Source organism: Balaenoptera ricei, chromosome 14 (genome assembly GCF_028023285.1).
Source record: "Balaenoptera ricei isolate mBalRic1 chromosome 14, mBalRic1.hap2, whole genome shotgun sequence".
NCBI classification, from domain to species: domain Eukaryota; kingdom Metazoa; phylum Chordata; class Mammalia; order Artiodactyla; family Balaenopteridae; genus Balaenoptera; species Balaenoptera ricei.
This window is the reverse complement of record NC_082652.1, coordinates 89010919-89038304: the sequence shown is the minus strand read 5'-3', so window position 1 is coordinate 89038304 and position 27386 is coordinate 89010919.

The window sequence follows — 27386 nt, the reverse complement described above, 5'->3', positions numbered from 1 at the left end:
AGTTTACTTGCATCTTAATGTCTACTTTCCTATAAAATTTCAGCATATTTTTTGTGACCAAAGAAATCCATATTTTTGATAAAACACTGAGTTGATTCATATGATCAGTTCATTTAAAAACCACTGCAGTAAAAGTCATTTTGTAGCAAAAATGCAACACACGTATGAGGGTATTTTTTTGTTGTTGTTATTGCCTTCTGATAAATTAGTAAGTTTCTTTAGGGCTAGAACAAGATGTTCTTATCTATTGTTTTATCCCTAACTTATTAAAAGCACAGTCCCCTACATATGGTAGATATTAAATAATTATGTACTTAATAGAGTCAGACTGTGGGTACATATATACATAACTGAGTCCAGAAACAACAGTTGGAGCTCAGATTTTCAAATATTTAAGTAAAACATACAGTGTAACCTCAAATATCTGGGGTTGAATTTACAAGGATTTACTTAATCTTCAGATTTTCATCAATTTCAAGATTTGTCTCCTCCCTCCTTTAACAACATTCTTTGCCTTAAACTGTAGAGTCTTTGATCCACATACTCAAGATGACCTACTTCTTTAATCATTCCTTATAAGCCCAGACTTCTGTTACTTCTCAGTTTTCTTGTAACACCTCTTTCTAGTCAAGTCTCACTTTATGTCCTCATTACAACTGTTTCCCCAGCTGTTACCAAATCATCTGATCTGCGTAGTTTAATTTGTAAAGTTTTTTTTTTAATCATCTAGTGTGACCATCCTCAAAGTTGTTTCTAAAATTCACACAAAATACAACAAAGGGCACTGTAAATTGGGTGCAAACTAATTGAGTTATGAAACTAGTTAAATATATTTTAATGAACTACAAATAATATAACTGAATAGAATTAAATCAAGTAGATTGGAAATAAAATAAATGTTACTTTCAGGTTGATCTTCCCACTTGACCGAGGTCACATAGTTGTGCTTTAGTAGTCACAGGCAATGGGCATCTGTGTGTTCAAAGGATGACTTCCTTTTCCAAGAGTCTTTTCACTGAGCCTAAGTGAAGCTAGTGCTACAGAGCCCTTGCGACATGATCTAGTTTAGAATACAATATTCTGCTTTAATTTTCTTTCTCTATAATCCTGGGTACATCTGTTAATCAACAAATATTTATTATCTACTATGTGTCACATACCATTGCAATGTTAGAGAAACAAAGTGTTTGCCCTTGAAAAGGTCTCAATATAAGGGGTGATATAGCAATGAAAACACTAATTAAAATGCAGTGATATTATTAATGAAAGAGAAAGTCTAAAGGCATGCACCTGAAAACAATCCTCATTTTAATTGAGTGATTCATTTTATAAAGAATTTCCACAAAAGTTATCTTACTTAATATTACAGTGGGCATTGCTTTCATCACTTGCTTACAGATGAAGGAATGAACATTCAGAGCAATTAAGTTGCTTCTGAGGTTATATACCTAGTGAAAGCAAAAGCTGTGATACAATTACCCAGCTGTTGAATCCAAGTCCAACAAGCTTTTTACGTGCACAGCGGAGGTGCTGTGCACTCAGAAATATTACTTGGTGGACTGATTTCCTAGACTTCCAGGCACAGGAAAGAGTTCCTTTGGTCTACACGTGCACGCGCAAGCATGTATTCACAACACACGCACACGTGCCACACGCACGTGCCACAGGGGCACACGCACACGTGCCACATCCCCGGGAGTATGACTTCCAATAAGGACGAAAACTGGAGTTGGGAAGTTTAAACTCAAGATGTTGAGAAAATGTGGAATTAAAAGGAAATGATTAAACTTTCTCTACCAATCGGCTCATGGATTTAAAAAATCATTTACTCTGCTAAGCACAAAGTTTATCTCACCAGCACTTGTGGAGCAAGCTTGCAAGGAAAAGTGCTTGTCAAGAAGAGAAAACAAGCAAATTCACTGCATTATATTGTCATAAATTTTGCTAATAGGAGATAGAGGTGATCTCTCTTGCAAGGAGATAGAGGATGAGGGAAACTGTCTTAATCTGTTGAAGAAGTAGAGGAAGTGAGAGGCAAGATTTTGTCAAGGAGATGATGCTCGAAGAGTTTTGAGAGTTTAACAGTGAGTGAGGGTCACTTATTGGACAAGAGAGAAATGCTATTCTAGGTTATACTGTATGCAGAACAAGGAATTCAGTTCAATTATTAAAAAACTAATTTATTGAGAATATTTGCAGTCACTCCTGTGACCACTAATCAAGTTTTGAGAAACTTAGAAAATTCCAAATAACCACTATGATAAATATTTAATGATGCTCCCGTAACCCATGGAAATTACCTGCACATTGTCACTTCAGATGACACAAAGATTGTCAGTCGCCATGTTCCCCTTCCTGCTGCCAGTGAGAGCTCAAGTTCTGAGTAGTTGGTGGAAGCACATTAATCATAACCCACATGGAAGTTAAAGCCTGGATCCTGGAGATGTGTCACTTTCATACCTGTTACTTAGTCTTTTCTTTTCTTTAGGGGTCACTGGCCGGTGGTCACCGCTACTCAACAGCTTCCCAAAGCGAGAAGCACTCTCAGTAATCTGACAGTAAAATCAAACTGATTTCTTAGAACTAAAACCTTTAGCTAGTTAATATATTTTTCACTTTTCAACCAGTTGTTCAGCTGTCAAAGTCACTTGAATGTATTTTTGGCTCAGTTAACACATGTTAAGGAACCAGCCGCGGTGCACCCAAAAATGTTATTTTTCTTCCTGAGTAGGTTTTCCTGGCTGGCATCCTTTTGTTCGCTGGGGAGGAAATAATTACTCATCCACCAGTTCCTTTGATGAGTTCAGAAGACATGCATTGTAACCCCAGTTTCTATTATGGATCGAGACAACTCTTATTTGTTACCTTTGTAGGTCAAGGCACAGTTCTGCATGATGGGGAAGTTAAGTCGGTACTTAAATTGCTTCCTGTAAATAAGACTCATTAAGCATGGTGACCTGAGAACACTTTCAATTTAAGATGGTGTCTAGTGAGGAGAGTCCTTATATTAATCCTGCTGCGGCTCCAGCTTCCCTTTGCTTTTTACTCAGCGAGATAACCCTTTGGTTCCCTCACACATAAAAGAAGAGCTCTTTCAACTTCTTCTACATTCACTCACTTTTTATCTCTGAAACTGAATACTTGATATTTACATTAAAATACGAAAGAGGAAATCATCAAGAAATTTGATTTTGGTATTCTGAGGAACCATGTAAAGTAGCCCTGGAAATAGACTTCACTTTTTCCAAAAGTCCACAGTGAGGTAACATTCTTGGTGACAAATCAACAAAATATCTCAGTAACACACTGCTGAAAGAAAGAGTGTACTTTTGGACTTTTCATAGTATAAATACAGTTCGATTTCTAAAGCACCCTGGGAAAATATCTAAATGCTAGTAATTTATTTTCATAACACTAAAACTTACCCCACGTAAACCATGCATTTTTTTTTATCAGCTAAAAGGATGCATTTTAAGAGCAGAGCAATATTACAAATTCTTTATCAAAGACAAAAAATAAGTCTTTATCTTTATAAACCCTATCAACACTGACGTTCTTTTTGTGTACTACAACGAAATGCAGGTAATAGGAAGCTGATCTGGAAGTCAAAATGCTTGAGATTGGTACAAAAGAATACTGTAAGTGAAGACTGAAATTGCAGTAACACCAATTTTTAACTGCCACTGTCATTTCTAATCTCTTTCTGAGAATAACAGGTACAGCCAGGTGTGATTGTTACAGACAGAAAAAATACAAATATACCTGTTTGTTTATGTTAAGACCAACTTTACAAGAATGTAAATCTCTTTATTTTCCAGTTCTCCCAAAAATTATCATTCAAGTGAAGCTAAAAGGATGTCCTAGACATATGTATGTGTCCTAACACAACTTTCATTTGTTACATTTGAAAACATAGTGCATCAGCACCAATCACTAGATATCAGTGAGTCACACAGTCCTGGAATTCTGATGTAACTCCTGGCTTGGCGAAAGGAAGAGGAGTTGCTGCCGAGACCGTAGTGAGAGTTCTTCCTGGGAGTGGTTTTGCTGTGATTAGCTATGTTGAAGGGCAAAAATACATGTCTAAAGTGAGCATGATCTGAGTGTTAAATGGAAGAGGTGGATGGCATATGCTATGTCTCTAGAGACACTGAAATCCCCAGATTATCAACATACATACATGAAATTCCCTCTATGATAGCTTCTCTTTGGACTAAGTCACTATCCGTGATGTCTGGAAAGACCAAATGCTCATCCTGCAAGTAGGTATAGACTAGAAATCATATTCTAAGTATCTGGTAAACATACGTACTCATCCATATGGCCCCAATCTTCACAGGTTTACAATCTAGCACAGGAGACAGAACTACAGCATTTGAAATGATCTGAGGACAATTAAATGTTACACTGGGTGAAATTCCCCACTGTAAAGAGTTAAGACGCACGAAATACCATTCCACCCTCGAGTAGGCAGAGGGGACTGCATTGTTAAATAATATGTAGGATGTACACAGCTCCAGGAAAAAGAAATAACAGTGGGAGGAAAATAATGAAATAAACACAGATGGGATGAAAGAAAGTGGGCAGGTCTACCTCATTAGAATGGAGTTTAGGAGTTAAGAATGCTTTAAAAAAATAGGGAGGGACCAGCCGTATTCGAAGCTGATGCAGAACACTTATGTCGCCACCGGAGGTGATTTTAGATCTTTAAGCCATCGTGTTTTGGCAAATTGTCTAGCAGGGACAGGAAGAAGGAGAGGAAAGAGGGCATTACCCACAGTCAAGGTAACAAGTTAGGTACCTTACAGTAATCCATGGACCTGATTCTTATTTTCATTGTCTGGAAACTTAAATAGTGTCTGCTTCATAACAGCTTCTAAATAACATTTTTTCTTTTGAATTGATATTGAATGCACTTGTCCTTCCTGACTCACTGGAATTTTGAAAGAAACAAATTGAAAATGCTTTCCAATCAGAAAGCACAATCCAAATATGAGGTGCTACTGTATGAGAGGAAGAATGAGAAGACCAGATGCGGATAAAGTGAAAGGCACCTCCAAGATTTAAAAACTGGGAGTAGAAAAAGCACATGTCCTTGCAAAGTAGTACAAAGAGGAAGTTCTTAGAAGAATACTGAGTATATTCCTGAATTATTTAAATCTCATGTGAAGATGCCTTAAGGGGTGAAGTTTACATGAGAGATCAGAATATAAATGCAGATGGCAATAATAACTGATGTTCATTGTCTGAGATAAGCCAAGTAGCATGACAACCATATTATGTTAATAATGTCATGTAGTTCTCCCACAACTCTCCAAGGTAGATATTATTTATTAACAACACCTCCCCTAAGTGGGGATGTGCTGATAATAAATTTCACAGCAGCCCTAAGTGGTGACCTCAGGATTCATAACTAGCCAGTTTGATTCGGAGCCTACACATATGTCTCTCCATGCAAAATAATCGATGATTAAAAGAGTAGAAGGATTAGGTTTGACATAAATATGCTACCGTGTGTAAAATAGAGAGCTAGTGGGAACCTGCTGTATAGCACAGGGAGCTCGGCTCGGTGCTCTGTGATGACCTAGATGGGTGGGATGGGGAGGGGGGAGGGAGGTCCAAGAGGGAAGGGATATATGTATACATGTAGCTGATTCACTTCATTGTACAGCAGGAACTAACACAACATTGTAAAGCAATTTTACTCCAATTTAAAAAAAAAAAAAAGAGGAGAAGGATTCAGTTTACTGAGTTAGTTTGCTGCAGGACTGGAAACAGGGCCTCTGTACTCACCCATTATTTAGGTCCTTGAAGATGAAAAATCAGAAGTTAGAGAAGGGCTGCTCAGGGAAGAGGAAGGAAAACAAGGGAAGTACAATGCCTTGAAAACCAAAATGTCCTTTTGATAATCATAACCTGCTTGTGTGTAAGCTCACTGACTAATGTATAGATCAGCTTTTTGGAAAGTAAATGTAGACCTAGGGAATTGGGAGATGGGACAAGTAGATTCTAACATGTATGTGGGTTGTATACATCACAGAGTTTCAATTAGGGCACTTTTGCCAACCATGAAATATTCGGCAGTGCCTGTAGACCTTTTGGGTGGTCACAGCTGGGTCAAGGGAGCTCCCAGCAGCCAGTGGGAAGAAGCCAAGGATGCTGCTGAACAGTATGCAATACATAGGACAACCCCTGCAATACAGGATTATCCGGCCCAAGGTCAGGCTGAGAAACCCTGCTGGGGATGCATCTGGAGTATAGACCGCAGAGCAAACCCACAGCAAAAGTGGAAGGAGGGCCCTGGACATTCAGGAAAAGGACTTGGAATGTGAGGACCAAGAAGCTCCAGATCTAATGTGGTGTCTGTATCAGACTTATCTTGGGTACCTCCAGAGCTTCTTTTGGCCACACCTCTCTCCCTGGCCCGTGTTCACCTTGCTCAGCCTTAACTGATGCTAAAACTGACCAACTTTGCTCAGCCCATGTAGCTCCATTACCTGAGGCTGGCCAGCTTCTTTGCCAAGTCCCTAGCTCATCTTCCCACACCCTCACTGGATTAAGGCCCACCTTAGAGGACAGCGTCACCATTCTCAAGACGCTGCTGACGGCAGCACAGGTGTACTTGCTGGGCACACAGCAGGTTGCTCTGTAGTGCCTCACGAACTAGGGACCAACATGGTGACATATGACCTTGCATTTGCTTCCCAACTTTCCTGGCCTCATTTCTCTCCCTCTGGCTACCCTGAGGTTGTGCATCCCAGTAAAGTATTAGTAAAAAGTCTTGCCCCAGGCTATTTTCTAGGGATCCAGTCTAAGAAAATTGTCTTCAAATATACCAGTGACTTTGCAGGGTATAGAACATGTTTTACATTACAAGATTAGAATTTGCTGGCAGAATTTGTTAATATATGCCGACTCATTCTTCACATTTTAAAGGTCATGTGAACTAGTAAAAATAGCAAAATTAGCAATTTGAGATGCTATGTAACCCAGCAAACATATAGATTTGTTGTATTAGAATTCAAGCAGTGTCAGAAAGAATTGGGAAAAATGGTGGAGCTTATCTGTCCTAATGACCAACTAAAGCAGCCTTAAAATGTTATTTGAAGAATACAGACCGCAAAAAAAAAAACAAAAAAACCCCTATATATTACTTCCTTAAATAGATTCTTAAAACCTTCCAAAGGAAAGTATTTTGCTGAAGCCACTAAGCTAGAACAAAGCTATATGAAATAATAATACAGCTCTACCATATGGACTGGTTACATTAATTTCTTACTAGAAACACAGAAAGTGGCTACATTAAAATATTTTCAATATGTATTCTTTCTTATATAGTAAATAGAAAAATGTCCTAACATTTTTCCCTAACCCTAACCCTAGAGTATTCAAACAGTTGCTATTGACTCATCTGCTGGACCTACACCTTTGATGTTCCTGTCCCTTATTCTCATTTTGCTGTCTGGACTGAGGCAGCTATTGCTTAACCTCAGACATGGTTATTTTTCCATCCGTCCTCAGAGAAAATTTGGATAAATCAATTTAACTCTGGTGTAGAAGCATGCTCCCTGGGATTATTGAAGAATTATGTATTTTCTAATCAGAGAATAAATATATCATATTTTTCCAAATAGTGACGAAGCTACATGGAGCATTTGCATTGCAAGAACAAGATTGTTGTCATATGAAATGTTATCTATAAATATTCATAGAATAAATGTTGAATATTCATTTAAGCCATTTGAGAAAACATGTATTTTCCTGAGGAATCTATTGTTTATCTTTACTGTTATGCTACAGCTAACGTGAAGGGAACACAGCTACTGATGTTAGGACAAATATGGTAGTTAATATTCCATCCAAGAGGGTGTGTATGTGCAGAAAAAGTGATTTCTTTAAGTTAATTTTGGCCAATTGCTACACAGAGTTAAAAAAAAAAAACTGCATGATTGTCCTATTTAGACTATCATTGGGTTTCTATATGGAAGCATGCATTGTTAATATGACTTCTTCTGTTATCAATTATTTCAAAGCATATTAGAGAACATTGGGTCCCAGAAATGCTTCCTTTTACCCTGGTTGAAATACTGAAAACTCCTAACATGAACGTTTTATTTGCATTTTAACATTCTCTGCTAATTCAGATGGAGAAAGAAACAAAGTTCTTAGCTAGAGGTAGGAAAATGCTTCTTCTTGTATTTATGACATTGAATCCAGATAACAGAGTTAATCCTTAACCTGAATCATAACAGGTGTTGTGTAATTAGTTTTTCAAACTTTCATATATTATACCCTCCCAAAAACTGTAGTTGTAGTAAAAATGAAAATAAAAATAATAATAATAATGCTTGCTACTTCTAAAATATTGATGACAATTACCATAGGATTATGTATGAAGTCTCTTGAAACTTCAGAGCATAAAACAGGATAAACATGGGATATTATTATTAGAGATTTTCCTTAATGGAATATTCAAGAAGTTGATGGTAACTTAGGAGAGTCTGTTCATTGTGTCATTTTTTCATTGACAGGATTTATATGCATAGACCTAGAAAGAAACGATGGTTATATATTTTAGTTTTCTATCTAAACTATCACCAGTCAATATGGCTTCTGACCTGCCAGAATCATTCTAAATACATTCTAAATCATTCTAAATTTTTAATTTTCAACATTATTTCTTAAACTAATTAGAATATTTTGTATGGTTCTTTTCCATTATAAACAGGTTTAGACATATACTGATACATATCACGAATATTATTTCTTCTTTTAATTTTCAGTTATCAATAATGATGCCTTAATATACTTTAGGAAATACAATAAATTTGGTTGATAAACATAACCCTTCTATTTTGTATTTAAATTTGTATAATTTTCTTGAGAGCAATTCTTTTTTCCGTGTCAGCCTCCTATACCTTTTTTAAAATATTACATATAGTTTATATGACTTCTGATTTAAAATGCCAGCAAAATTTTTCATCTCACATCACATTCATAGCCCCATTATTTTTCAGAACCAGCAGTCTCTTATTAATAGATTAATGTAAAGCAAAAATCTACCAAGCAAAACAGTTCAATGATTAAATCACAGAAAGCTCAAGTAATCAAAATACTCAGAGACTCCAGACTAACTTAGGAAGAATTGCACATTAAATGATGCTTATCATTAAGACCCTGCTTTCCTAATTCTGCCCTCTTTATCTTTTGCCATGAGGCTGAATGACTGGTACTCAATGAGCTACTCCTCTTTTACAACCAATCTCTGAAATAATCACAACCCTTTCATCTAAATCTCTCCATAATCTGCACTTACAATATGAAAGGCATGGCAATCGATACTGTCACCATGGTAGTTCCATTGTCACAGGTGCCAAAGTCTTAAGTCAAAAAGAACTCTGAGAAATCACACGGAAAGAGAAAAATTATTTTTGTTCTACAGCTGTTTTTCATTTTGTTGAATTACAGCTCTTCCAATTTCTCCATGCAGGAAAGTAAATCGGCCCTGAATCAATTTAAGACTTTATATGGAGGATAGCACAGTTAATTTTCTAAAAATATTGACTAAACTTGAAAATTTAAGGAAAATGTAATAAAAGTGTTCGAGTCTGAGATATTTAACCAAAAGCAGGAGACCAAAAAATGCAAAACAGCAATTATTTTAATATAGAAGAATATCTCTATTTTTCAGTTTTTCACTCAGAGTGATTTTGCAAACATGGATTTTCTATTTATTTCAACAAATGAACTTTTGGGTAAAAAATAATAATCTTAAAAATGTCTTCAATGATGTTTAAATGAATCTATTTAAAATAAAATGTTGATATATAATTCACCATAATGCTTTGCTTTGGAAACTTCATTGAATGTATGCTGATCGTACTTTGTTTACTGTTTAAATAATTAAAGCAGAAATTCATGTCTCAAATTTAGAAATGCCTAGTCATATATGTGGTATATGTCAAGAAGTGAAAAATGTAGAATCTCTCTATCATAAATTGTGTCGTGACCTCCTAATATTTTTTGATTCATTTCTGTATTTTTAATGAAATGATTAAAGGACCACCTTTATTTATAAAAATTGTCAGCAGAATCGTGTCAAGTCTGATAGCTAAGCACCCGTTGTGTGCATTTCAACAATTTCCCTTTCCACTTCAAATGAATTTTATATTGATCTGGTGTGTGTAGGAAGATAACAATATTTTAAATAGATATGACAAATGTTTACTCCTTGAATTAGAAGAAGATACTGGTAAAGTTTCTTCACTGTAAGGTGAAATGCATGTTGGCTATAAAGAGAATAGTTTTCATACATAAAGTTGAGCATGTTTTAGTGTGACAAAGATTTCCTATTTTCAAATTTCTCCAGAAACTGTTTCTGTTTATTCCCATTGAGTTTATCAGAAAATCTGTTATATGATTTACTTTGTTGTATATTATGAATATTTAAAAGCTTTGTTGGATATTATGAATATTTCAAAGCTAAGTCTTATTCAGTATCTGGAATTTAAAGAGACAATAAAACTACAAATCAGTTCCAAGGTGGTTACAGACAAACACTTTGTTGTACACCTGAAACTAACAGAACATTGTAAATTAACTACACTTTAATTTTTAAAAATTGTTCAAAAAAACAATAAAAGGGACCTCACAGAACTCCCTAGCCCTTTTCCCATGTGAGGACACAGCAATAAGATCACTGGACTTTCTGGTGGACTTTCACCAGAACCTGACGACACTGACACCCTGATCTTGGCCTTCCAGCCTCCAGAAGTGTGAGAAATAAATTTCTGTCATTTAAAAGCCACCCAGTCTATGGTGTTTTGTTACAGCAGGCAAAATGGACTAAGGCATTGCTCTTGTTTTACATTATGCCTTGTCCCTTTGGACTGAGCAAGTCCCCCATTTTTTGGACAATTCAGTGCAGTGGTTTGGAAAGACATTGAGGAAGAAAATGTGAACTTTCTGCTTACTCTGGGCATACAGAGGACATAAAACATTATTTGAATGTTATAAAGAGATATGAATGTGCTTGCTTCCCATTCTGAAGATGTAGGGCATTCTATCTATATTTTAATAACTCAAAATAATTGATACATAAAATCTATTCACCTGAATTCCATGTCTTTCTCAGCCGCTGAAGAGAGAAAGATGGAGAACTACGTGTATATATTGAGTCCTCACTATTTTCGCCAGGCTACGGTGTGCTTACATTTTTCTTCAATAAAATGATGATTTGTTTTAATATTGCACACAGTGTCTACCATAAATACTAGTCTCTACAGTCAGGCTGAGCGGAATGATTGCAGCAGCTTAGTCTGTCATTTTGTCACAGACCCCACTTGGAAAGAGGTCAGAAGTTGTTTCCTCCTCTTGGTGACGCTGCTTCATCATGGTTGGTTAATAGATGCCTGCTGATGTTATTGTCACTTATTATGACAGAACACTCTCGTTTATCCACATCACAAACACACTGGTGCAGCTATAGAACTTGCTTTCAAAAGGACATTCTTTTCTTTTTTATATATGGAGAGGTATCGATATGGAGAGAACATAAAAAAAATACGTATGATAGGAAAAATTAAACTGATCTTGTGATGAGAAGGCTGCAAATTTATCATTAAAATGAGCCTTAAACGATGATGTGTGACTCAGGGCAGATTTTGGCTCAATGTTTCATTGATGCCATCTGCATGAGTTCCTCCTGAGCCAATCATTCATTGGTCCCTGTTCCATTTACATTGTTAATAGGCTTCTCAAGAAAAATCAGTAGAGTTTGATATTATTTGCATTTTTTTAAATTAATTTATTTATTTTTGGCTGTGTTGGGTCTTCGTTTCTGTGCGAGGGCTTTCTCTAGTTGCGGCAAGCGGGGGCCACTCTTCATCGCGGTGCGCGGGCCTCTCACTATCGCCGCCTCTCTTGTTGCGGAGCACAGGCTCCAGACGCGCAGGCTCAGCAATTGTGGCTCACGGGCCCATTTGCTCCGCGGCATGTGGGATGTGGGATCTTCCCAGACCAGGGCTCGAACCTGTGTTCCCTGCATTGGCAGGCAGATTCTCAACCACTGTGCCACCAGGGAAGCCCTATTTGCATTTTTTTTTTTTTTTTAAATCACAAAACATAACTATCTGAAAGCATTTGTCAATATTTTAAAAATCTGTTTAATTCTATAATGGAGACATCTGTCCATTCATTTGGATTTCAGATAATAACTTTTCAAAAGTCTTTTATTTGCGGAGATCAAGGTTTACACATTTAATCAAACTGGTAATAGTTTCTTGTAATAATCTGCTCTTAAGAGGTGGAGGGGTGACTTCAGGAAGAAACTGTTTAACATCAGGTACAAGGGAAGAAGCTCTAGAGAGCTAAAACAATGGAAATCTTTGGTTTCCCAAACAAATGTGAGATTTGGAATGTGCAGTTTGTGCAGATTATTCCTAATATGTAACCTGTAAATGTCAACATCTGCTCTTAAAGCATTCAATAATTATGTTTATTATAGCTCAGTAAGGTTTATGTGGTAATTCTCATTGGAGGCAGAGTGGCCACTGGACTTCTGTTCTTTTGGGGAAGTAAACATACTGTTTAGCGACTTTCTGTTTTTCAATGAAAAGTACTTAGCCTCTATATTTATTCATGCTAGTTGGGGAGCAGACTTTGTTGAAGATTTAAGCAACTTTATAAGGCCACAGGTATCGAATTTTGGTGTATGTTTATACTTTCATAAAGGAAGTTCTTGAACTATCAATAAGATGTATTTCTAAAAAATCTATCCCTTTGTTCAATAATGCTATCTTACATCTTTCATGGGTTACAATACCTCCATGTGTATTTGCATCAGATCAAAAAATTTAAGGACTTTTTTTTAACCTTCACTAACTTAGTTTATTAATCAGTGTTGACTTACTAAAAGCTCATTGTTCACTATGCGTGATTGTTTGTGTTTGTATTTTCTCAAGTTATGATTATGCCTGATGTCAGCTGAGTGTGTTGGTATTATGATGCCGGGGAGAAAAAGTGGTGATTGAGTCCTGATCAGGAAAGTCTAAATGTCCATGAATAAGAGAATATTGGGTTTAATAACAACTAAGAGCTTATCACTAAGAGGCCCCATGATACATGGTCACAGAAAAAAATCTATGGAGAGAGAGAGAGAGAGAGATGATAGACCTAACATTTAAATGAATATTTCAAAGTATGTAAGCATTAATGATTTAACAACCTTTAATAGAAATTTGCTCCAAAACGATTTTACCATATGTATGTAGATACATTTTTAATTTTGAAAAAAATAGAAATAATAGAAAAAAATAGTTTTTTCCCATTAAAACTTAATTTGGTATAAAATCAAGTTTCTCAAATATCTGTATTGTCATTTTAATTTTGGATGCCTCCATATTTATAGGCATGGTCAGCTAACATATTAATTATAAATCACTTACAACATGGAATTGATTATGCCAAATAAAGAACTGTATTCTTCCTGTTATAAGTATAAAATATTTAAAACCAATTAATATTCCAAAATTAATTAGAATGTATTTCACAGCTCAGTAATCTCACAAATAAGGTCTTCATTAAGAGAAAGACATAATGAGGCATTCTGATGACAAGAGAATCAGCACATGCTGTATTTGCTTTATATTCCGTAGCATGATAGTATTTTAATAGCCCAAGGAAATGTATTTCTTGGGTAGGTTTTACTTACTGAAGCCAAAGGAGAGGCGTTGCTTTGTAAGGCATGAGAGGAATTAACCACATTCCATGAGTCAGAGTTCCTTGGAAGAAAGTTTAGGTTTGATTCCGAAGGAAACTGTAGGATAATTTAGACTATAAAATATGTCAGAGGGGGAAAATCTATACTTTCTCAGAGGGGTTGTGTGGAAAATTGTGTTTCTCAGGCTCTTTGTGGTAGACGGTCTCCAACATGGCGGCCACAATTTGCTTCCTTCTGCACATACATGCTGCTCCCTCTTCAAAGATGGAGATCTCCCCTCTCCTGTGTGCTGGCCCTGTGTTTGCTTTGACAAATAGAATACTGCAGAAGTGGCTTTCAAAGATTCTGGATCCCAAGGCTTATGATGATTGGCAGAATGTAGTTCCTGACTCTTGGAAAGCTCCTTCTTCTAGAACCCAACCTCCTCATTGTGCAGAGCACAGGATAGGACAGCTGAGCAGAGACACTGCCTGCAAATTCCCACCCAGCAGCCAGCATCAGCGTCCAGGCATCTGAGGAGGTAACTTTGGTCCTTCTAAGTCATCCCGGTGCTGTAGTCCCTGCCAAGCAAAGCAGAAGAAATGCCTGGTGGATCTTCAGAACGGAGAGACAATACATGGCTGTTATTCAAAGCAGCAAGTTTGGGAGACTTTTTTAGACATCAGTTGACAACAAAACACCTTGTATTATAAAGTAATGCTCAGTTTAGGGACAATTATCGCAAATTTTAATTTGTTTTGTTTTAGGGAGGATTGTTCCTTTTGTTTTGTTAATTTATATTCTTTTGTTGTTAGTTTGCTACACATTATCTTCAGAGATTTCAAAACTTTTACTATATTATTTTCCAAAGAAGAAAAAAAAAAATACAGTTAAGTAGTGATGTCTTAGAAGTGAGAATCAAATGCTTCTTAGAAGAGGCAATTTTGAGGGAGTGTATCCTGTGAGAAACCCTGGAAGACGTACATTTAGGGAACAGAAACAAGCCCAGGAACAGTGTTTAATCACTAGATTGAGAAATACCAACTTTCTGGGACATTGTTTGATAACTGAATCTTGGGGAGGAAGAAATGAAGAATTCTGAAGGCAATTCCAAAAGGAACAGGAAAGGGGAAAGTGGCTCATGGTTAAGGAAATCTCATTTGAAGTTCATGAAGATGTCCTAGCGGAAACTGGGTGGATGTGTAGAGTCTGCAGTCAGACCAGAATGAGAGCCAGGGGCGTCTGCAGTACAAGCTGTGATGAAGGAAAACAGCGCCCCTGCCGTAATCACAGGCTAAACTGCACTTCACTGAGGAAAGTTCTATATTGTTATGGAGGCGGAACTATCCTGTCTGGCACCACTTTTCACCTCTATAATGTTTGCTTACTTTTTGCAGTGGCATCTGAAAATAAATATACACAAATACACAGATTAAGTTACATTTCTAGGGTTTTTTATATACATTAAACATAAGAAATATACCATTATTTGTTACATCTTTTGTTCAGAAGTTGTACTGAAAAACTTTGAAGAAATTCATTATTTCTCTCCTAAAATTGATCATTCACTCTTGTAAGTACACAGTAAGTGTAGGTTTCAGCATATTTTACATTCGATAAAAAGCTCCCTTAATGGCTTAACCTTTTTCACAATTTACTTTATCTTGTGCCTTTATAGGCTATAAATGTATTCTGTCTGGCTGAGATTCATTTATAGCCAAAATAAAACAAAATACAAAGCATGTTATGTGTCAGTGCTTTTAATTGTATAGTTTATTTACTGAGGTCCATGTAATGTTCTCTGTCAATGAAATTTCATAAACATTACTGCTGGTCTATACCGGAGATGAAAATTAATTTCCAAGAGTGGAATAGATGTATACTGACCACACAATATTTTAAAAGAAATAATTATCTGCATTTCGGCACTTTTAAAAAGAGTTATGGCACAATGTCTTCAAAACGCCTGGTGAATAGGAGATATTCAATGCCTGCTTTGAGAAGTGTAATCATTTCTGTCCTTACCTAGTTGATTATAGCCAATGGCATCTCCTGCATACAAGTGAAATGCTTCCAGCAGTTTTCTCCACCTCGTCCCATCTATCCACTGTCAGAAAGCATGCTTGACAAGGGAATTACTAGCTGGATTTATTACAGTTATAGGTTTTCATGATCCAGCTTCTATTTACTCAGCGGCTATAGAGTCAAAGAGAAGAAATGACTGTAAAATGTGTGATATAAACATGCTGTTCAGGAAACAAGATTATAGTCACCACAACGCAATCATCATTCACTCATGGGCCACCATTCTTACAACAAATGCACTGTAGTTAGAGCCTTGCCATGTTTGAAGTAGTTTATTTTAAATAAGTAAGTTGAATGCTATGAAACTACACACCTCTAACTATTATGTACTTTTTTTCATTGTAGGCTTTATTCAATACACTACAAGCTAGAGGAAATTTTCAAAGACTTCTTTTGATGTTACATCTAAAGAGAAGTACTTTGCTTGGGACAAAAATATTTGTTGAATAAATGAGTAAATAGAGTCTATTCGTTTTAAAATCAAGTGAAAAGCCTGCTTTTTTTGCTAGTTTGTTAATACTAAAGTATGCCTGATGCTGGAAAGTAGAAGGGGACCAAGGGGTAATAAATACCTTGGTCTATTTGAAAGCACAATGGCTGCCATCTAGGGAGCAAAGAAATTACTCCGAATTTTTACAAAACAAAATAACAATAAAAGAGAGAACTAGCAGGTAGAGCTGCTTGTCTTTAGGAAGGATGACTGTTCTCTGGGAGTTTCTGAGTTGAAGACTTCCTACAGATTTGAGATTCTAGAGACATTGACAAGATAACTGTGAAAGAATCAAGTGCTCATTATGGAATTTACATGTCTTTAGATGGAAGAGTAACATGGCCTCAGATCTGCCCTAAGCATAACCTGAGAATATAAGGCGAGTCTCTGTGCTACTTGCTATTAAAAACCATAGCATACCTATCACTAAGGTGTCTGAAAATGACATTCTCTATGGATGGTTTCCTCACTTTAATCACTTTGTGAAATAGAGTTGACTACGGTAGTCAGGCACTTTCCACTCATTTCAGATTTCTGTTCAAATCCCCAAAGGGGCTGTTTAAAGTGGTACTTTATGAAAAATGACCAAAGAACAGAACGTGTAGAAAACAATTGAGTCCACATTTATAAAAGGTTTGGTATAGAATCTGGAAAAGGGAAGATGTAAATTAATCTGACAATCGTATCTGGATAATTTTGCCCAGTTGCCTTAGAAGCTGCAATGTAGAGAATGTCAAGATCCACATTGGTATCCATGGGAGAATTGTAATGGACAGAGCTCTGTAATTTTCTTCTCACAATTTTGGAATTCTTCAAGTGTTCGGGTTTCTACTTCCCATCTCAGTGACCACATCTGCACATATTTATTGAACAGTAAATATAAGTCCTAGAATATGCACAAAGGTATGGATGTCATTTTATAGTCATAATACTAGACCCCAGCTGAGATTTTTCTCCAGCTCTCGTAGAGGAAAGAAAAAAAAAGTGGGGCAGTTGAAGCTCTGCTACTATCTGATGTTTTAAAATTATTCTGTCTCTATTCACAACAACAAAATTTACCTGGTATGTATTTCATTTTTTAAAGTTCCTTGTTCTTAACTGTTCTTAGGGCTTGTACTCTTTGACAAAATGATGTTACTAGTCGATAGCTTACTGTATTAGCCCTCTAGTGGATTTATATATATATATATACATATATATATATATATATATGTATATATATATATATATGTATATATATATATATATTTAAAGACTATTGTAGCCATCTTAAAAACTAGAGTAATCCTTATCAATTGAATTATGAGTTTCCTCTCTATAGGGGCAATGAGTAGAAATATATGCATTTTTAGAAAGGGAGAATTTTCCAGTCAATGTTTCAACAAATCACATCAAAAAGTTGATCTTATATAACGTGTATCAGCCACCTGACAACACCTTTTTATGACTCAGTAATCCATGCCCCTTAGCATAAGTGTAGAAGTAAAAGTTCTTCCCCATTATATTTCATATTAAATTCTATTTAGTCTTTCCTCCCTGAATTTTCCTTCCTCACCAGTAGAAGAGATTTTAGAATAAATAGATAAATGTTATGGTTTCTTAAAACTCTCAAACTCTGAGATTTTCCACGGAGCCTATAATCTTATTGCCCAAAGGTGGCCCCTTCCCAAGACTTCCTTCCCAAATCTTGAGTCTGCCTCTCATCCATTACATTAGTCTTTCTCTCAAGCTTTCTACCATGTGAATTTTTATAATCCAATCATCTATATGATATTGATATTTTAAGTTCTAAAATTCTAATAGTACTATACCTTGATCTAAGATATCAAAGAAAATATGAAGTAAAACTTGATCGAAGACAAATCCGCAGGCATTCCAGCTGGACACTTGTTCCAAGCCTTGCTTTTCTATGTGTCAGGCATATTCCCAATGCCTACGTTTTAACCACACAGCAACTCCAGTCTTAACTACAATTTACAAATGGTAAGTTCACAGAATTTAAGATATCTTTCTAGGAAGTCTCAGTAAGTGGCAGACTGAAGATCCCGATTCAAGTCTTTTCTACTTTACTGCAAAGCATAAAGTCTTTTCATGACATCAGTAGTTTAGAATTTGTTCTCCCCTGAGATGAGAATAGAGAGGTTGTGGTGTGATGACCTAGAAAGGACACTCCTCTATTGATTATACCTTCAGTAATCAATTAGTTCTACTTTTGTCATATCTCTCTCTATACATATATCTCTCTATAGACATATATCTCTCTTTATACATATCTCTCTATATATACATATCTCTCTATATATACATATATCTCTCTATATATCAATACATATATATCTATACATGTGTATACTTCATATATTTAATTTACTTTGGTATTTTTAGTGTATTTGTCAGTGTTAGCATGTTTATAAACGTTAGCATGTTTATAAAGACATCTAATTGTTTCAACTCCCTTTTTTCTCTCCCAAATAACTAATAATAATAACTAGTAATAGTCATTATTAACTAGTAAATATTGTTAAAATATTCTCACACTGCCTGATAAGTTCTAGAAATTTTCCATAATTTGGCATCAACTTATATTTGCAGGAATATTTTTTCTCCCTCTTAATACTTGGGAGTTAATTTTTTTCCAGTCTATGAGCAAATCTACTATTCTTCAAACATTTGCAAATATACTGGTGGATCTGATTAAATCTTCAATTTTGCTTGCCACTATGACATATAATTAGTCTAAATCTAAGACGTTAAACCCATTTGCTGAAGTTGAATATATTCTTGATATCTCCTTATATTACTTTAGACTGCAATTTCTATATACATTTTTCATTTTGGTTTGATTATTTGATTATTAATGAAAACAATTATCCCAGATAAAAAATAAGGGAAGCACAGAGATTTTTTCATCTAATTACTTGTTGAATCCAAGGACCATTGCTTTTTCTTCCTATTTTTTAAATGACAGTTTATAGTCCAAATTCATCAGCGGTTCATCTAAATTCATACACTGTTGTTTTTGTGATTTTTTTTCTTGTTGCTGTTTTTCTTTTTAAATATCTTCCATTTTTCAGTATCTTGTAGTTTTAACTTTTTAATACTCATGTTATATATGGGGGGGGGGACTCTTGCAGAATTCTGACCTTTTGGTTATTATTTACTTGGCTAATTGGCTGACTCATTTTAATTGAATATCCTGTATCTACAGTTTGCTAAAAAGAGCATAAAAGTCGTTCTGAAATAAAGTGTTTGTTCAGATATTCAAGCAGGTCTTCTAACAAAATCTTTTTAAGATATATCATTCGGTTGTTTTCTGTGTACTTATGTCATTACACTAGTTTCACATGTGCTTCAGTCTGTGAGGAACTTAAAGAAAATTTAGGGGTTTTTTTCCCAATTAGTATTTTGCAGTAGTCTGATAAGAAATGATTTTTGTGATGTTAAGCATACCTATATTATAGTTTTTTTTCCTAGAGTAAAATTGATAAACAAGGATTAAAATATACTGGTATCTGCTTTAAGTTCATTAGATATAAAACAATAAATTAGGATATTAGCACATGAACTGGTCTGTATAACATTTCCATCACACAAACAAACTAGTTTCTGAATTGTACCTCGTTTCACCGATTTTGTACAATGAGCATGTTAATGGATATTTTAATAATTTATTGGTAGTGTGACAAAAGGGAAAGCCAGAGATGGAACGGGGAAAAAGGAAAAAAAAAATTTTTAGTTTATCAAAATTTGAGTATGAACTTGCCTTTTTATAACTGGAAAAAAAACATGGGTAAAGTGTGAATTTATTTGGTTGAAAATATATCAGCATTCTTCTTCAATTCTATAGAAACATGCTTTGCAGATCCAAATACAAAAGGATTTTAATTACCTAGTATTGTGAATTATCTGGGCACTACAATTATCTTGGATAAAACTATATGAGCTATATTTATACACAAGAAATATACACTTAGAAGATGTTTACTGTATATAATTTTAATAGAAAAAACATACAATGCATCCAAAGTTTTGTTTAATAAAGAAAAAAATGAAAAAATTTTATTCCTGTCTGAGATTAACAATAATATGGAAATTCCCTGCATTTCAATGGGAGACATCAATATGCAGTTGAAGCAACTGACAAAAATGATGCATTTATTTTTTTATTTGGGAGTGTAAAATCTTGTCCATGAAACTGATATTTCTGGTTTAAAACAAGTCTTATTGTCTTGTAAAGAATAGAAAATGTTATACTTTTTCACTAAATTACCCTCGATCTTAATTCAAATATGTGATACTTAACTTTAGAAAAATCAACCAGGTATTTTCTGTTTACAAACAAAGCTTCGGAATTTCGGAAACTTTTTATAATGTCCAAGAATAACGAATACACTTCAGCCTTCTGTTGATTCTATGATTAGCTCGTTTCTTGCTCATGTGTCATGAGGCATATTAGTCATTCTGATGATGAGTCTATACTCTAACCTTATGGTAAACTCGGTTTGCTGTAAGTTGCATTGATGCAACAGAAAGTGACATTAATCTGAATGGTTATTCCTCAATTCAATTGTTGACTCCCTCTAAATAACCCTAAGCATAATTCTACTTAGCTTCATTGTAATCAACTATTGTATCATCTTTATAATATGTTCCCTGTGCATACAAGCAAAACCAGTTTCATAAGCAAAAGAGTGGTTAAGAAACAACCACAAAACTTTACAGTTTTGTTTCAAGTATCTTCTTTAAAGCAGCTGGAGCTTTATATCTTGGTCACATCCTCCTTTCCCAGTTGATTGCCATAGGTTAATAGACCGTAGCAGAACTTACTCTCAAAACAAGACATGTAATGAGAGCAAGGGAATCACAAGTAGCAAAGTCAGTCTGAAATTCAAGCTCATGGATATTCTACACTCTTGTGGTTAACCAACCAAGTTTGAATAATAAGTCGTATAAACACAAGTTATCACTTCTGCTAAATTAATGTGTCTACTGTGTCTTTGACTCTCTTTCCTCCCACAGCCATCAATCCCCATTTTTGGGAAAATAAAAGATTGTGGAAGAAATTCCAAGTGATATTTAAAAAAAATATTTTTCTTTGGATGAGGACTGTTTGCTGGGAAGATCAGCTGAAAGCTTAAAACCAAACCTCTGAAAATACTTTATACATTTAGTGATTAAAGAACATTTTTAAGCAGTGTTAGAGAAAGATATCTAAACCAGAGAATAAATTTACCCAGGACCAATTTAGGAAGAACAATTCATTATTTACAAATCACTGACAGCAGTAGACCATATTTAATACACTCAGACTATTGAGAAGAGATGCCAAGAATACTTCAAGACAAGCTGTCTTAAAAAAGAAAAGAGATACATTATTTTGAGGGAAAAAGTGTTGCATATTTTAGGCGTAAAATCAATATTGGTTGAATAGTTATGGCATCTGTGAGAGACTGAATATACAAATGGACGTTGACCAGACCGTACATGACAGTAGAATTCTGACCCACAATCAGTAGCAATTAGTCCAGAAAGCCCAGCCACAACTTCTTCAGTAATTAGCCCAGAATAGTCAGGTTTTGGTCAATGCCAGCTTCCTTATCTTTCACCCAGCTTCCAAGTCAGGAAAGCCAGCTATGCTCCCAAACCCAACACAAGATACCCTGCTTCTACTCAACCTGCTTCTTACTTCCCCATGCCAAGAAACTCCGATCAGCACAGACTTTAACACTTCCTTAAGTCTTCACTATGAAGCTTTCCCACTGCCCCACCTGCCTTTGAGTCTCTGCTAATCGTTATGGTGGCTGATCCCCTTGCTATAGCAAACTCTGAATAAACGGCATCTGCTTCATCTCATTTGAGTGGTCTTTGTTTATGTCTATATTCATAGTCAATCATTCCATTGAGTAGCTTAGCTCTGAAGAAAAACAGTTGGTTTGGGCATAGAAGGTTTACAAATCTGCTAACTCAATGGAATGGAATCTGTAGCTCTGAGCTTCACAGCAGTGATGGATGATTATCACAAACAGCCACAGCCATCTTAAATAGAGAACGTTATGGTTGCGTCATAAACATTTTAATTATCCCCTAAATTTTATGTTATCTCACTGTTTAGTTATGAAATTTATTTTGAAGAAAAGTTTCCTTGTTTTTTAATAAATTTATTTTATTTTATTTATTTATTTATTTGGCTGCATTGGGTCTTTGTTGTGCTGCACGGGCTTCTCATTGCTGTGGCTTCTCTTGTTGCGGAGCATGGGCTCTAGGCGCATGGGCTTCAGTAGTTGTGGCACGCGTGCTCAGTAGTTGTGGTTTGTGGGCTCTATAGCACAGGCTCAGTAGTTATGGCACACGGGCTTAGCTGCTCGGAGGCATGTGGGATCTTCCCGGGTCAGGGCTCAAACCCGTGTCCCCTGCATTGGCAGTTGGATTCTTAACAAATGTGCCACCAGGGAATTCCCAAAATTTCCTTTTCTCTTACTTATTTAAATAGCTTTGGTTTAATCTGTGCTAAACCATGCATAAGTACTAAATAGAAACCTTGTCATTCAACATGTTTAGAAAATGGGTAATTTTAGGCTGTGTGTATTGTCAACTAAATATGCTACTTTCCCTATACTGCTTATAAATTAATTTGTCTTTCATGATTGATGAAACATTTCAAATTATGTACTCTTTCAGAATTAATATTAAAAATATTTTGACTACCATTTACAGTAGTTGTGTAAATGTGCAAAATATATATAAAACTTATAGATATCCCTGAAATAGCAAAGCACAGCAACATGGTCCAATAAGACATAGCTAAGTGAGCTGATGATCAGAAGGAAATCTCCAAAGATATCTCAACACTGCTTTAAGCAGCGCCAAAGATTGTCACAGACTGGTATATCCAAACCACTTTGGGTAGATAATATGCCCATGTGAGTTTCTCAGCATATATGTAAAGTCCAACAAAGACAGTAAAAGGAGATTAAGCAACGCTAATGCTGATATGACAAAAATATCACCGTAAGAGTCACTACATAAGTGCACAGCCATTTAGCCTCTCACTGTATAAAAGAATAAACACGTGGTCAGCAGGAGCTGATAAACATAATTTTTTGCACATTACTATAGCATACAATGTGTATTTTACAAATATAACATAGCATAACATATGAGCATATTTTTTATGTAGGAAAAAGAAAAATTGAATTATTTTATCAAATGCCAGAGTTTATTTCTACTCATTTTCACTGAATCTGCAAAATAAAATTACATAGTAGAAAACCTCCTTTTTAAACAGCATTAAATGTGGTTACAGGAAAAACAGAACTCAAGTTTTCAGATCGCTGAACCATAAAATGTGCTCACTGTCGTAAGCAAATGGGAGCCCCCAGGAAGTCATATAATAAGACCAAATTTCTGTTCCTTACAGCTGAGTGTTTTTCCACTGTAGGAGGTACTATGCAATCCAGAAAAGAGGTTGGCCTTTCATATTGAATTGCAGCTGACACTAACATGGGAGTCTGTTCAGAGAGTTTTGTTTTTGTTTTTTTGTAGTAGTAGTATTTGTATTTCTTTTTCTTTTTTCACATCTTTATTGGAGTATAATTGCTTTACAATGGTGTGTTACTTTCTGCTTTATAACAAAGTGAATCAGCTATACATATACATATATCCCCATATCTCCTCCCTCTTGTGTCTCCCGCCCACCCTCCCTATACCACGCCTCTAGGTGGTCACAAAGCACCAACCTGATCTCCCTGTGCAATGTGGCTGCTTCCCACTAGCTATCTATTTTACATTTGGTAGTGTATATATGTCCATGCCACTCTCTCACTTCATCCCAGCTTACCCTTCCCCCATCCCCATGTCCTCATGTCCATTCTCTATGTCTGCATCTTTATTCCTGTCCTGCCCCTAAGTTCTTCAGAATGATGGTTTGTTTTTTTTTTTTTTTTTAGATTCTATATATATGTGTTAGCATATGGTATTTGTTTTTCTCTTTCTGACTTACTTCACTCTGTATGACAGACTCTAGGTCCATCCACCTCACTACAAATAACTCAATTTCATTTCTTTACATGGGTGAGTAATATTCCATTATATATAAGTGCCACATCTTCTTTATCCATTCATCTGTCAATGGACACTTAGGTTGCTTCCATGTCCTGGCTATTGTAAATAGAGCTGCAAGGAACATTGGGGTACATGACTCTTTTTGAATTATGGTTTTCTCAGGGTATATGCCCAGGAGTGGGATTTCTGGGTCATATGGTAGTTCTATTTTTAGTTTCTTAAGGAACCTCCATACTGTTCTCCATAGTGGCTGTATCAATTTACATTCCCAACAGTGCAAGAGGGTTCCCTTTTCTCCACACCCTCTCCACCATTTATTGTTTGTAGATTTTTTGATGATGGCCATTCTGACTGGTGTGAGGTGATACCTCATTGTAATTTTGATTTGCATTTCTCTAATGATTAGTGATGTTGAGCATCCTTTCATGTGTTTGTTGGCAATCCGTATATCTTCTTTGGAGAAACGTCTATTTAGGTCTTCTGCCCATTTTTGGATTGGGTTGTTTGTTTTTTTCATATTGAGCTGCTTGTAAATTTTGGAGATTAATCCTTTGTCAATTGCTTCAATTGCAAATGTTTCCTCCCATTCTGAGGTTTGTCTTTTCATCTTGTTAATGGTTTCCTTTGCTGTGCAAAAGCTTTGAACTTTCATTAGGTCCCATTTGTTTATTTTTGTTTTTATTTCCATTTCTCTAGGAGGAGGGTCAAAAAGGATCTTGCTGTGATTTATGTCATAGAGTGTTCTGCCTATGTTTTCCTCTAAGGGTTTTATAGTGTCTGGCCTTACATTTAGGTCTTTAATCCATTTTGAGTTTATTGTTGTGTATGGTGTTAGGGAGTGTTCTAAGTTCATTCTTTTACACGTGGCTGTCCAGTTTTCCCAGCACCACTTATTGAAGAGGCTGTCTTTTCTCCAATGTATAATCTTGCCTCCTTTATCAAGAAAAAGGGGACCATATGTGCATGGGTTTATCTCTGGGCTTTCTATCCTGTTCCATTGATCTACAGTTCTGCTTTTGTCCCAGTACCATACTGTCTTGATTACTATAGCTTTATAGTATAGTCTGAAGTCCAGGAGCCTGATTCCTCCAGCTCCGTTTTTCTTTCTCACGATTGCTTTTGCTATTAGCAGTCTTTTGTGTTTCCATACAAATTGTGAAATTTTTTGTTCTAGTTCTGTAAAAAATGCCATTGGTAGTTTGATAGGGATTACATTGAATCTGTAGATTGCTTTGGGTAGTATAGTCATTTTCACAATGTTGATTCTTCCAATCCAAGAACATGGTATATCTCTCCATCTGTTTGTATCATCTTTAATTTCTTTCATCAATGTCTTATAGTTTTCTGCATACAGGTCTTTTGTCTCCTTAGGTAGGTTTATTCCTAGGTATTTTCTTCTTTTTGTTGCAATGGTAAATGAGAGTGTTTCCTTAATTTCTCTTTCAGATTTTTCATCATTAGTATAGGAATGCAAGAGATTTCTGTGCATTAATTTTGTATCCTGCTACTTTACCAAATTCATTGATTAGCTCTAGTAGTTTTCTGGGAGCATCTTTAGGATTCTCTATGTACAGTGTCATGTCATCTGCAAACAGTGACAGTTTTACTTCTTCTTTTCTGATTTGGATTCCTTTTATTTCTTTTTCTTCTCTGGTTGCTGTGGCTAAAACTTCCAAAACTATGTTGAATAATGGTGGTGAGAGTGGACAACCTTGTCTTGCTCCTGATCTTAGAGGAAATGGTTTCCATTTTTCACCATTGAGAACGATGTTGGCTGTGGGTTTTTCATATATGGTCTTTATTATGTTGAGGTAAGTTCCCTCTACGCCTACTTTCTGGAGGGTTTTTATCATAAGTCAGTGTGGAATTTTGTCAAAATCTTTTTTTGCATCTATTGAGATGATCATATGGTTTTTATCCTTTAATTTGTTAATATGGTGTATTACATTGGTTGATTTGCATATATTGATGAATCCTTGCATTCCTGGGATAAACCTCACTTGATCATGGTGTATGATTCTTTTAATGTGCTGTTGGATTCTGTTTGCTAGTATTTTGTTTAGGAGTTTTGTATCTATGTTCATCAGTGATATTGGCCTGTAGTTTTCTTTCTGTGTGACATCTTTGTCTCGTTTTGGTATCAGGGTGTTGGTGGCCTTGTCGAATGAGTTTGGGAGTCTTCCTCCCTCTGCCATATTTTGGAAGAGTTTGAGAAGGATAGGTGTTAGCTCTTCTCTAAACATTTGATAGAATTTGCCTGTGAAGCCATCTGGTCCTGGGCTTTTGTTTGTTGGAAGATTTTTAATCACAGTCTCAATTTCAGTGCTTGTGATTCATCTGTTTATATTTTCTATTTCGTCATGGTTCAGTCTCAGAAGGTTGTGCTTTTCTAAGAATGCGTCCATTTCTTCCAGGTTGTCCATTTTATTGGCATAGAGTTGCTTGTAGTAATCTCTCATGATCCTTTGTTTTTCTGCAGTGTCAGTTGTTACTTCTTCTTTTTCATTTCTAATTCTATTGATTTGAGTCGTCTCCCTTTTTTTTCTTGATGAGTCTGGCTAATGGTTTATCAATTTTGTTTATTTGCTCGAAGAACCAGCTTTTAGTTTTATTGATCTTTGATATCATTTCCTTCATTTCCTTTTCATTTATTTCTGATCAGATCTTTATGATTTCTTTCCTTCTGCTAACTTTGCATGTTTTTTGTTCTTCTTTCTCTAATTGCTTTAGGTGTAAGGTTAACTTGTTTATTTGAGATGTTTGTTGTTTCTTGAGGTAGGATTCTATTGCTGTAAACTTCCCCCTTAGAACTTCTTTTGCTGCATCCCATAGGTTTTGGGTCATTGTGTTTTCATTGTCTTTAGTTTCTAGGTATGTTGTGATTTCCTGTTTGATTTCTTCAGTGGCCTCTTGGTTAATTAGTAGTGTATTGTTTAGTTTCCATGTGTTTGTATTTTTTACAGATTTTTTCCTGTAATTGATATCTAGTCTCATAGCATTGTGGTTGGAAAAGATACTTGATATGACTTCAATTTTCTTAAACTTACCAAG